Here is a 13,827-nt window from a genome sequence, read left to right as displayed (position 1 = left end):
GCAGAGCACTGTTCTAAGCGCTGGGGGTTTAAATCCCGGCTCTGCCGCTTCTCAGCTGTGTGACTGTGGGCAAGTCACTTAACTTATCTGTGCCTTAGTTACCTCATCTGTAAAATGGGGATGAAAACTGTGAGCCCCACGTGGGACAACCCGATCACCTTGTATCCCCCCAGCGCTTAGAACAGTGCTTTGCACATAGTAAGCGCTTAACAAATACCACCATTATTATTATTAGACCGTAAGCTCGTTGTGGGCAGGGAGTGTGTCTCTTTATGGTCCCGTGGAACTCTCCCAAGCGCTTAGTACAGAGAAGCAGCATGACTTAGTGGAAAGAGCCCAGGCTTAGGAGTCAGAGGTCCTGGGTTCTAATCCCAGCTCCGCCTCTTATCAGCTGTGTAACTTTGGGCAAGTCACTTCACTTTTTTGTGTCTCAGTGACCTAATCTGTAAAATGGGGATGAAGACTGTGAGCCCCATGTGGGACAACCTGATTACCTTGTATCTCCCCCAGCGCTTAGAACAGTGCTTGGCACATAGTAAGCGTTTAACAAACACCATCATCATTATTATTATTATTCCAGCGCTCTGCATAGAGTAAGCGCTCAATAAATACAGTGGAATGAAGTGTCTAATCCCGGCTCTGACATTTGTCTGCTGGTATGACGGGTAAGCCCGTCAATGGGCAGGGACTGTCTCTATCTGTTGCCGATTTGTCCATTCCAAGTGATTAGTACAGTGCTCTGCACATAGTGAGCGCTCAATAAATACTACTGAATGAACAAAATCTCTTTCAAATGGGAGAAACCGAGGCTCAAGGCGAGCAGGAATGAAGGAACCTAAGCAGGGTTGTGTCCACGCAAAGAAGGAGTTGAACGTAACAAATCTCTCCATGGTGGAAACTGGTCCCGTTCTGGCTTAATCCTCTAGGCTCAAACCTGGATCCAAATAACCAAATTGGCAGGTGGGGGTGGGGAGAAAGAGGAAGGAGGAAAAGGAAATTCATTTCTTTGGACAGTCTCCAGTAACCCAGGAGAGTCCCAGGTATCTGGAATATGAATTTTCAAATATTCGAAGGTACGTTTTTGATGGGTATTTAAAAATATTTCAAAGGTGGTAATAAGCTGTTCTTAGGTCAGCTCTTTGTGAGCAGGGAATGTGTCCGTTTATTGTTACGTTGTATTCTCCCAAGTGCTTAGTACAGTGCTCTGCACACAGTGAGCACTCAATAAATACGATTGAATGAGTGTTCAAGAGGAGAGCAGTAAGAATGAATTTTACAACTGATCATCCTGTAGCAGTTCCAAGATTCATTCATTCATTCAATAGTACTTATTGAGCGCTTACTATGTGCAGAACACTGTACTAAGCGCTTGGAATGTACAAACCGGTAACAGATAGAGACTGTCCCTGCCCTTTGACGGGCTCACAGTCTAATCGGGGGAGACGGACAGACGAGAACGATGGCAATGAATAGAATCAAGATAAATAGAATCAAGATGTTAAAGTCTCGCTGATTCAGTTTGTACCGGGATCCAACCCAGATCTTCCACAGTGGGATCCGAAGGCTTTGATGGAACTTGTTAATAATTGAGGTATTTGTCAAGCACTTAACTATGCCCCAGCCACTGTACTTAGCACTGGGTTAGAGAAGCAGGGTGGCTTTGTGGAAAGAGCCTGGGCTTTGGAGTCAGAGGTCGCGGGTTCTAATCCTGGCTCTGCCACTTCTCAGCTGTGTGACTTTGGGCAAGTCACTTAACATCTCTGTGCCTCAGTGACCTCATCTGTAAAATGGGGATGAAGACTACGAGCCCAGCTTGGGACAAACTGATAACCTTGTATCTACCTCAGCATTTAGAACAGTGTTTGGTACATAGTAAGCAGTTAACAAATACCATCATCATCATCATCATCATAATGATCAGATAATCCGATAGACTGTGGGCAAGTCACTTAACTTCTCTGTGCCTCAGTTCCCTCATCTGTAAAATGGGGATTAAGACTGTGAGCCCCACGTGGGACAACCTGATTCCCCTATGTCTACCCCAGCGCTTAGAACAGTGCTCGGCACATAGTAAGCGCTTAACAAATACCAACATTATTATTATTATTAGATAATCAGGTTGGACACAGTTCCTGTCCCACATAGGGCTCCCCGTCTCCGTCCCCATTTTACAGATGAGGGAACTGAAGCCCAGAGAAGTTAAGCGACTTGCCCAAGGTCACATCGCGGACAAGTGGCAGAGCCGGGATTAGAACCCAGGTCCTCCTGACTCCCAGGCCTGGGCTCTATCCATTAGGCCGTGCTCTCCCTTCCCCTCCCCTCAGCACTGTACTTGTCCACTCATTTTTATATATTTTTGATTACCCTATTTATTTTGTTAATGAGATGTACATCCCCTTGATTCTATTTATTGCTATTGTTTTAATGAGATGTCCATCCCCTTGATTCTATTTATTGCTATTATTTTTGTCCGTCTGTCTCCCCCGATTAGACTGAAGCCCATCAGTGGGCAGGGACTGTCTCTATCCGTTGCCGATTTGTTCCCTCCAAGCGCTTAGTACAGTGCTCTGCACATAGTAAGCGCTCAATAAATGCTATTGAATGAATACTATGTGCTACCTACATCCACTCACCATTGTCAGTAATGATGGATTCCCCCTATGGGAATCCTCCTTTGATTAAGCCTAAATCCAGTAGTTGCCAGGGACCTGACTGACTTCAGACATTTAGTAATTTACAACACTCAACTCTCAGCAGGTGTAGAAGAGGTTGGTAATGGACTTCCCTTATTTACAAACTAAGCTCAGAAGGTAGAATATCAAAGGGAAAGAGGGAAAAAAAACCAAGGTCTTGCTTTGAAATTGTTTTTTCCAGGAATTCAAGGTTATTTAGTATCTCAGTGGTTTTCATTTGCAATCTAAGGCTTCGCCTCTATAAGACAAGTATTTACAAAACAACCTCCTGAGTAGTGAGAAATGAGAAGAAAGCACTGACCTGAGACAAAATAAGATATCTTCTGTGCATTCTTTTGTGTCCCCTGCACAGATGCTATTGGAAGACATTTTTATTATATATATATTTTTTTAATTCTAGAAGCTTAAAAAACGGTTTATAAACGCTGGCTTGAAATAGGATTGAATGAATGAAGTATCCATGAAAGATAGCGAGTGTTCCAGGACCCAACCCCACTTTTTGGAGAAGTTGAGTGTAAAAGGTCTGTGTAGTTTGCAAGTTTGGGTATTTCTGAAGAGACAATTCCTTAGTTTGTAGAAATGATGCAATAACTGCAGGTCATTTTCTTCAGAAAAAGATTCCTTACACTAGGGAAGAACTTTTTAGGACAAAAGGATCTACGTTTTAGGAGAACTGTGTACTATATATACTATATATTTATTTGAAGATGAGGCTACTGACGTTGAAATCCTAACTGTGAAGTGCAGAAGTGGCTGAAAAGATCAACGTCTGCCCAACACTATGCTATATTGATTGTACTTCTGTACTGTATCTACCCCAGCACTTAGAGCAGTGCTGTGCACATAGTAAGTGCTTAACAAATACCAACATTATTATTACTGTAAGAAGCAGGGTGGCTTAGTGGAAAGAGCCCAGGCTTGGGAGTCAGAGGTCTAAGTTTAGGGAACAATCCGAGAGAGGGGACAGCCTGTCCCGCCGTCGACCCCTGGCCCACGTCCTACCTTTGGCCCGGAACGCGGTTCCTCCTCACATCCGCCAAACAATCACACTTCCCCCCTTCAAAGCCCTACTGAAAACTCACCTCCTCCAGGAGGCCTTCCCAGACTGAGCCCCCCTTTTCCTCCGCTCCCCATCCCCTCCTCTGCTCTACCCCATCCCCGCCCCAAAGCACTTGTGTATATATGTACATACTTATTAATTTATTATTCTACTTATTTTATTCATGATGTGCATATAGCTATAATTCTACCTATTTACATCGATGCTATCGATACCTATCTATTTGTTTTGTTTTGTTTTATTGTCTGTCTCCTCCTTCTAGACTGTGAGCCCGTTGTTGGGTAGGGACTGTCTCTATCTGTTGCCGAATTGTATGTTCCAAGTGCTTAGTACAGTGTTCTGAACACAATAAGCGCTCAATAAATATGATTGAGTGAATGAATTAATGAATGAATGAAGCAACTCCAGCCCTTCTTCATTCTATTTTCTACTTACTTGTCAGATCTGTGCGTGATCAAATGGCGCGCTGCCTAGTTAGCAGAATTCAGTGACGGCATCACCATCTCGAGGCTTGCACATTGGGAGACAGGTAAATATTCTGAATGATTTCACCATGTCTGCTCAGGACTATGCAAGGACAGTAAGACTGAAGAAAACAGATTATGTGCCAACCCATTCCCAGAAGACACTCCACACAATTAAAGGTTTTTATTGACAACAACAGCTGAGGAGAATAACAAAGGAGAAAAGAACATAATACCTTCCCTGAAGGATTTTACACCCTAATAGAGAGGACAAAACAAATATAAATAACATAAGCCTGCAATTAGACCAAGAGACCCAAAATTTCTTTAAGGAAACATAATCGAGTTACTGCATAACAACATAGAAAATCAGTTTAATTATCTGTGGAAAGGCCGGTCTCTAGTTTTCATAAGACTGCTATGTGTTTATTATGTCTTTCCTGGCAAATTACCTGCACTGGGAGGGAACGATCTGGATATTTAACATCAAAAAAATCCCTTCTCTTTGAAAGATGCTGATAATTTAGATCAAAGCATATTTGGGGAGTTTGACATATCCAGATAATTTGTGCATGTAGACACAGAACAAGGGCCTTTTTATTTTTGCCTAGGGTGTCTTTAGAGTCATGACAGTCAGCCGCAAATAGACTTGATATTACCTTTTCCTTGAAGGACTGTAATTATGCTAGAGCTTAGCCACCGTTTAGCTATTTAACATCAAAAAGAGCAGAGGACAGACCTCTCCTGGGAATGAGATTCACTAGGAACCTTCCACCAAGAGGCCTGCTGCAACTTCATTACGCTACCATTCACTCATTCATTCAATCCTATTTATTAAGAGCCTACTGTGTGCAGAGCACTGTACTAAGCGCTTGGGAAGTACAATTCAGCAACAGAGACAATTCCTGCCCAACCACGGGCTCTCAGCCTAGAAGGGGGGAGACAGTGAAACAAGTGAACAGAGAACCAAACCAAACACCATCATAATGACCCTTGCATCAGTGTTGACAGTAAAGTCATTTTATGCTTAGCAGTTTGCTGGGATTTTTACATTGCTGGAGGGCAACACTTAACTTGAAAGTAACTTTCGGGTGATCTCATGACCTCGTGAGTAGCGCATGGGCCTGGGAGTCAGAAGGAGCTGAGTTCTAGCTCCTGGGTTCTTCTCCTTATCATTATTGTTAATAATAATAATGTTGGTATTTGTAAAGCGCTTACTATGTGCAGAACACTGTTCTAAGCGCTGGGGGAGATACAGGGTAATCAGTTGGTCCCACATGAGGCTCACAGCCTTAATCCCCATTTTACAGATGAGGTAACCGAGGCACAGAGAAGTGAAGTGGCTTGCCCACAGTCACACAGCTGCCAAGTGGCAGAGCTGGGATTAGAATCCATGACCTCTGACACCCAAGTCCGGGCTCTTTCCACTGAGCCACGCTGATTATTATTATTGTATTTGTTAATTACTTTCTATGGGCCAGACACCGTACTAACTGCTGGGGTGGATGCAAGCAACTCAAGTTGGACACAGTCATTCGTTCATTCATTCAATCGTATTTATTGAGCGCTTACTGTGTGCAGAACACTGTACTAAATGCTTGGAAAGTACAGTTCAGCAACAAATAGAGACAATCCCTGCCCACAACGGGCTCACAGTCTAGAGGGGGGGAGACAGACAACAAAACAAGTAGACAGTCATCGATAGCATCAATATAAATCAAGAGAATTATAGCTATATATACATCATTAATAAAATAAATAGAATTATATACACACAAGTGCTGTGAGGCAGGGAGGGGGCAGAGCAAAGGAAGCGAGTGGGGGCTTTGGGGAGGGGAAGGGTACCAGAGGGAAAAGGGGCTTAGTCTGGGAAGGTCTCCTGGAGGAGGTGAGCTTTCAGTAGGGCTTTGAAGGAGGGATGTGTGATTGTTTGGAAGGTGTGAGGAGGGAGGGCGTTCCGGGACAGCAGTAATAATAATAATGTTGGTATTTGTTAAGCGCTTACTATGTGCAGAGCACTGTTCTAAGCGCTGGGGTAGATAGAGGGTAATCAGGTTGTCCCACATGAGGCGCACAGTTAATCCCCATTTGACAGATGAGGTAACTGAGGCACAGAGACGTTAAGTGACTCTCCCACAGTCGCACAGCTGACAAGTGGCAGAGCCGGGATTCGAACTCATGACCTCTGACTCCCAAGCCCGTGCTCTTTCTTGGACGTGGGCCAGGGGCCGACAGCGGGACAGGCGTGAACGAGGGGACAGTGAGGAGGTGAGCGAAAGCAGAGGAGCCAAGCGTGCGGGCTGGGCTGGAGAAGGAGAGAAGAGAGGTGAGGTAGGAGGGGGCAAGGGGATGGACAGCTCGGAAGGCAAGAGTGAGGAGTTTTTGTTTGATACGGAGGCTGATAGACAACCACTGGAGATTTTGGAGGAGGGGAGTGACAGGCCCAGATCCTTTCCGCAGAAAGATAATCCAGGCAGCAGAGTGAAGTATAGGCTGAAGTGGGGAGAGACGGGAGGATGGGAGGTCAGAAAGGAGGCCGATGCAGTCATCCAGCAGGGATAGGATCAGTGATTGTACTAATGTGGTCTCAGTCCCCATTTTACAGAGGAGGCCTAGAGAATCGACTTGCCCAAGGTCACACAGCAGACAAGTGGCAGAGCCGGGATTAGAACTCATGGCCTTCTGACTCCCAGGCCCGTGCTCTATCCGCTACACCGTGCCGCTTCTCATGCTGGTGCTAGCGGGACGGGGACTCCGTCCAACCGGGTTTGCTTGTATCCGCCCCAGTGCCTAGTACCATGCCTGGCCCGCAGTGAGCACAAACGCCATTATCATCATTATTATCATTATTAGATGAGTCAAGGATAACACCAAGGTTACGGGCCTGTGAGACAGGGCGAACGGTGGTGGTGATGGGAGAGCCATCGCGGGGAAGGACGGGGTTTGGGTGGGAATAAGGAGTCCCGTTTTGGACATGCTAAATTGAGGCATCCAAGTAGAGATGTCCTGAAGGCAGCAGGAATAAGAGAGATCAGAGCTGGGAATCATCTACAAGGAGTTGGTGGGTAAAGCCACCGGAGGAGCGAATGAGTTCTCCAACGGATTGGTTGTAGCTGGAGAATAGAAGGGGACCAAGAAATGAGCCTTGTAGATTGTGCGTCTATAGATTGGGCCCGTTTGGGCAGAAGAGGCGTTGGATTGTGCAGAGCCATTCACACACTCTCGCTTGGTCCCCCTGTCATCAGCAGCGCCTCCTCTCACACACACACACAAACACACAAACACACCGGCCTCTATCTCTGGCCTGGAACACCCTCCCTCTTCACCTCCCCCAAACTAACTCTCTTCCCCCTTTCAAAGCCCTACTGAGAGCTCACCTCCTCCAGGAGGCCTGCCCAGACTGAGCCCTCCCTTTCCTCCGCCCCTCCTCCCCCCCCCCGCATTGCCCCGCTTATATCTACCCTGGCACTTAGTAATAATAGTAATGAAGATGATGGCATGTGTTAAGCGCTTTCTATGTGCCAAGCACTTTCCTAAGCGCTGGGGTAATAATAATAATGTTGGTATTTGTTAAGCGCTTACTATGTGCAGAGCACTGTTCTAAGCGCTGGGGGAGATACAGGGGAATCGGGTTGTCCCACGTGAGGCTCCCAGTTAACCCCCGTTTTACAGATGAGGTAAATGAGGCACAGAGAAGTGAAGTGACTTGTCCACAGTCACACAGCTGCCAAGTGGCAGAACCGGGATTCGCACCCATGTCCTCGGACTCCCAAGTCCGGAGTCTTTCCACTGAGCCACGCTGTTTGTTAAGCGCTTACTATGTGCAGAGCACTGTTCTAAGCGCTGGGGTAGATACAAGGTAATCAGGTTGTCCCACGTGGGGCTCACCGCCTTCATCCCCATTTTATTCATTCATTCAATAGTATTTATTGAGCTGCTGCTTACTATGTGCAGAGCACTGTACTAAGCGCTTAGAATGGACAATTCCGCAACAGGTAGAGACAATCCCTGCCCAATAATGGGCTGACAGTCTAAATGGCTTGTGACACAGTACACGGTGCTTGGCATAGTGCTTGGCACATGGTAAGTGCTTAACAAATACCCCTCATCATTATTATTATTAGAATAAAAGGATGGGGCGGTGTGGTGGGGAGGGAGAAACATAGATTCAAAGCAGCTTTTGGATACTGGGTTCTGTCTGGGGTCACTCTGACTTTCTCCCTTTATTCATCCCCCGCTTTCACCCCCACAGCATTTATGTCCACATCACTAATTGATTTATTTCTAGCCCGTGGTTGGGTGGGGATTGTCTCTATTTGTTGCTGAATTGTGCTTTCCAAGTGCTCAGTATCGTGCTCTGCTCACAGTAGGCATTCAATAAGTAATAATAATGTTGGTATTTGTTAAGCGCTTACTCTGTGCAGAGCACTGTTCTAAGCGCTGAGGGAGATACAGGGGAATCAGGTCATCCCACGTGAGGCTCACAGTCAATCCCCATTTTACAGAGGAGGTCTCTGAGGCACAGAGAAGTGAAGTGACTTGCTCACAGTCACACAGCTGACAAGTGGCGGAGCCGGGAGTCGAACCCGTGACCTATGACTCCGAAGCCCAGGGTCTTTCCACTGAGCCATGCTGCTTCTCTTATTGTATTCAATAAATACAATTGAATGAATGACTGTCTCCCCTTCTAGACTGTAAGCTTACTGTGGGCAGGGAATGTGTCTGTATATTCTGTAATGATAATAATTGTGGTATTTGTTAACCACTTACTGTGTGCCAAGTACTGTACTAAGCACTGGGGTGGATACAAGCACATCAGGTTGGACACAGTCCCTGTCCCACATGGGGGTCACAGTCTTAATCCCCATTTTCCAGTGAGGTAACCGAAGCCCAGAGAAGTGAAGTGACCTGTATATATATATATATAAAATTATAATTCTATTTATTTTTATTAATGATGTGTATATGTCTATAATTCTATTTATTTAAAATGATGCAACTGATGCCTGCTTACTTGTTCTGATGTCTGTCTCCCCACTTCTAGACTGTGAGCCCATTGTGGGCAGGGATTTGTTGCTGATTTGTACTTTCCAAGTGCTTAGTACAGAGCTCTGCATACAGTAAACTCTCAATAAATATGATTGAATGAATGAATGAATAAATAAATGACTTGTCCAAGGTCACACTGCAGACAAGTGGCAGGGTCGGGATTGGAAGTGCCTAGTACAGTGCTCTGCACGCAGTAACCACTCAATAAATACGATTGACTGACTCTCCCTCCCGGGCTCCAGGCTGCCTCCTTCATTCAATGGTACTTATTGAGCGCTTCCTGTGTTCAGAGCACTGTACTAAACGCTTGGGAAACTACAATCCCACGACGAGCTCACAGTCTTGGGTGAAATTCAACAGGTCCCAGAGAGATTCACACTGGGAAGGCTGGATTCCGAGTCCTCACTGCTAACCATTACACCGTGCCTCTTCACACTCCCCACATTGCTCCCTTTGCTTAGTACAGTGCTCTGCACACAGGAAGTGCTCAATAAATGCCATTCAATGAAATGTGACCACGCTCCTAATTTGGATCTAGACTCTAAGTTTGTCTCGGGCAGGGCCAAGTGTCTGCTAATTCTGTTGCATTGTACTCTCCCAAGCACTTGGGATAAGTGCTCAGTAAATACCATTGATTGATCTATTGATCGATTAATCGTATCAAAGGGGAAGGGAGGAAAATTTCATCCAGCTAGACTGTAAGCTTGTTGTGGGCCGGGATCGTGTCTACCAACTCTGTTATACTGTACTGTCCCAAGTGCTCAGTACAGTGCTCTGCACCCAGTAAGCGCTCAATAAATATGATCAGTTGATTAAGCTAGAGGATTCATAGAGAAGCAGCGTGGCTTAGTGGCTAGAGCACGGGCTTGGGAGTCAGAGGTCAGGGGTTCTAATCCCCCCTCCACCACCTGTCTGCTGTGTGACCTTGGGCAAGCCACTTAACTTCTCTGTGCCTCAGTTACCTCATCTGTAAAAATGGAGGTTAAGACTGTAATAATTATAATGTTGGTATTTGTTAAGCGCTTACTATGTGCCGAGCACTGTTCTAAGCGCTGGGGGAGATACAGGGGAATCAGGTTGTCCCATGTGAGGCTCACAGTTAATCGCCATTTTACAGATGAGGGAACTGAGGCACAGAGAAGTTAAGTGACTTGCCCACAGTCATATAGCTGACTGTAAGCCTCACGTGAGACAACTTGATCACCTTGTACCTACCCCAACGCTTAGTACAGTGCTTGGCACATAGTAAGCGTTTAACGAATACCATCATCATTATTATTATTAGTCAGAGGTCGCGGGTTCTAATCCCGGCTCCGCCACTTGTCCGCTGTGTGACTTTGGGCAAGTCACTTAACTTCTCTTTGCCTCAGTGACCTCATCTGGAAAATGGGGATGAAGAATGTGAGCCCCACGTGGGACATCCTGATTACCTTGTATCTCCCCCAGCGCTTAGAACAGTGGTTGGCACATAGTAAGCGCTTAACAGATGCCATCATTATTATATACAAATGCACACACATACACACAAAACCCTAACAGCCACTTCCCCCCACAACTCCCCACCCCTCCCCCCGCCCAAAGATAGAGAAAGAGAGATACAGGCAGATTAAAAGAAAGGATCTGAGTAAAACAGAGAAATCGAGGTACGGCTGTAGAAATGGCGAGAGATAGGGACCCCGATGAAGAAAAAAAACCAGACCAGTGAGTCAGAAAAAAGGAAGCTAGGGTATTTTAAAGCACAATGAATGTTTCATGACTATTGGCCAGTGTTATATATAGTGTTCAAAAAGCTTAGGACACAAACCTCAAAAATCCCGACATAGCCATAAACAACCCTGATGTTCCGACAAACTAAAGAAAAAATAATAATAATAATAAAAGCCAGGAAATACAATATTAAAGGAGCCATGATCTTCAAAAGAGAACGGAAACACTAAAAACAACTATGAATTAGGAGCTCCATTGTCAAGGCGCTGCCTAAATTTCCTTAAATTGTTTAACCTGAGGTTTTTCTGGGTCAACCTCTGAAGAAGACCCTGCTGGCAGGCAGTGGGCTTCCTGCTTCTTGCCGTTTTGGGGAAGCCTGTTGTTTAGTTTGGAAGAAAAAGGGCCAGTAGCATTTGTTGAAAAGAAAACATCTTTTCCATCCAAAGTCAGGCCTCCTGAAAAACTCTATTTTATTTTGTGTTATCTTTGGAGAACGCTACATTCAATGGTGAGCAAGTATTTCCTGTCTCGTTATTGGAAACCTTCCTTTGTTTGAGGGGGGCTCTCTGTTGGGCTTCTTTATGTAATTGCTTGAACTCAACTGATTTGAGAAACCGAAATTAAGGAGAAGAAATTGGTTACTGTTCTTTGCAGTGAAATGGTCCTGAAAAGCTTAAGTAGGCGGGGAACGCTGGTGAAAACTTGTTTCACTTGAAGCACCCTCCTGAGACTTATAGTTGTCTCCTACTCCCACTGAAGACCTTCCTAAAAGCCTCCCAGGCGAAGACACACCTTCCTTCCTGATAACGATGGTATTTAGAAAGCACTTACTATGTGCCAAAAAAGTGCTAAAGTGCCGGGACAATACCAGTTCATCAGATCACACTTGACATCTATCAGTCCCAACCAGAAGGGAGGCAGAACAGGTATTTTATCTCATTTTTACAGATGAGGAAACTGAGTCACAGAGAATCAATCAGTAAGTAGTGTTTGCAAAGCATTCGCAAATACAATTTGCAAAGCAAATACTCTGTGCAAAGCACCGTGCTAAGCACTTGGGAGGGAACAATAGGGTTAGTAGACACTATCCCTGCCCTCAAGGAGTTTACAGATAGAGGAAGTAAAAGAAGGCGAGTGACTTGCCTATAATAACAATACTAATAATGATGAGGGTATTTGTTAAGCGCTAACTATGTGCCAAGCACTCTTCTAAGGACGGGGGTAGACAAAGTAATCAGGTTGTCGCAGATGGGGCTCCTAGTCTTAATCCCCATTTTACAGATGAGGTAATTGAGGCACAGTGAAGTGACTTGCCCAAAGTCACACAGCTGATAAGTGGAGGAGTCGGGATTAGAACCCACGACCTCTAGCTCCCAAGCCCGGGCTCTGTCCACTAAGCCCAGCTGCCTCAACAAGAACATTGGTCTTCTGATTCCCAGTGTCTTTTTTATTTTAATGGATTCTGTTAAATACTAGATGTTACAATACTAGATTTTACAACAGTTAGACAAGAGCATACACGTGGAAACTTGAAAGGGGTTGGTTCTTTTTTTAAAAAAATAATGGTTTTTGTTACGCGTTCATTCATTCAATAGTATTTATTGAGCGCTTACAATGGGCAGAGCACTGTACTAAGCGCTTGGAATGGACAATTCGGCAACAGATAGAGACACTCCCTGCCCATTGACGGGCTCACAGTCTAATCGGGGGAGACAGACAAAAACAAATACTATTGAATGAAAAACAAGGCAACATAATCACGATAAAAGTGTTTACTATGTGCCAGGCAGCCACTGTAGATGCAAGCTAATCCGGTTGGACACAGTCCCTGTCCCACATGGGGCTCAAAATCTTATTCCCCATTTTACAGATGAGGTAGCTGAGGCCCAGAGGAATGAAATGGCTTAATTAATTAAGTAACGTTGGTATTTATTAAACGCTTACTCTGTGCCGAGCACTGTTCTAAGCGCTGGGGTAGATACAGGATAATCAGGTTGTCCCACATGAGGCTCACAGTCTTCATCCCCATTTTACAGATGAGGTAATTGAGGCCCAGTGAAGTGACTTGCCCACAGTCACACGGCTGACAGGTGGCAGAGCCAAGATTCGAACCCATGCCCTCTGACTCCCAAGTCCGGGCTCTTTCCACTGAGCCACGCTGACTTTCCCCAGCAGACAAGTGGTGGAGTTGGGATTGGAGCCCAGTTCTGTCCGATTCCCAGACCCATGCTCTAGCCACTAGACCGTTCATTCATTCAATCGTATTTATTGAGCGCTTACAATGGGCAGGGCACTGTACTAAGCGCTTGGAATGCACAATTCGGCAACAGAGTCAATCCCTGCCTAATGACGGGCTCACGGTCTGAGCGACCATACCGCTTCAACCCAAAAGGGACAGCTTCTTCACCCAGAAGACAATAATCATTTGCAATTCATTACCGCAGGATATTATGCAGGCCAAAGATACCAGGAGGTTGAGAAGGGACTTGCGAAGTAATAATAATAATTATTATAAACATAGTTGTGGTATTCGATAATAGTAATAAGAAGAATAGTTGTGGTATTTGTTCAGCGCTTATCTTCCCCCCAAATCCTGTCCTCCCCTCGATTTATCCATCACTGTAGATAGCACCATCATCCTGCCTGTCTCCCAAGCCGGTTATCTTAACTCTTCTTTTTAATTTAACCCACATATTTGTACCCATCACAAAATCCTGTCAATCCCTTCTAAAATCCCCCCTTTCCTCTCCAGCCAAACCACTACCACATTAATCCAATCCCTCATCCTCTCCCGCCTGGATGACTGCCTCAGCCTCCTCTCTGACCTCCCTGCCTCCTGCCTCTCTCCATTGCA

This window comes from Ornithorhynchus anatinus, chromosome X1 (genome assembly GCF_004115215.2).
Source record: "Ornithorhynchus anatinus isolate Pmale09 chromosome X1, mOrnAna1.pri.v4, whole genome shotgun sequence".
Lineage (NCBI taxonomy): Eukaryota > Metazoa > Chordata > Mammalia > Monotremata > Ornithorhynchidae > Ornithorhynchus > Ornithorhynchus anatinus.
The sequence above is the reverse complement of the archived record's forward strand: the minus strand, read 5'-3'. Positions refer to the sequence as shown.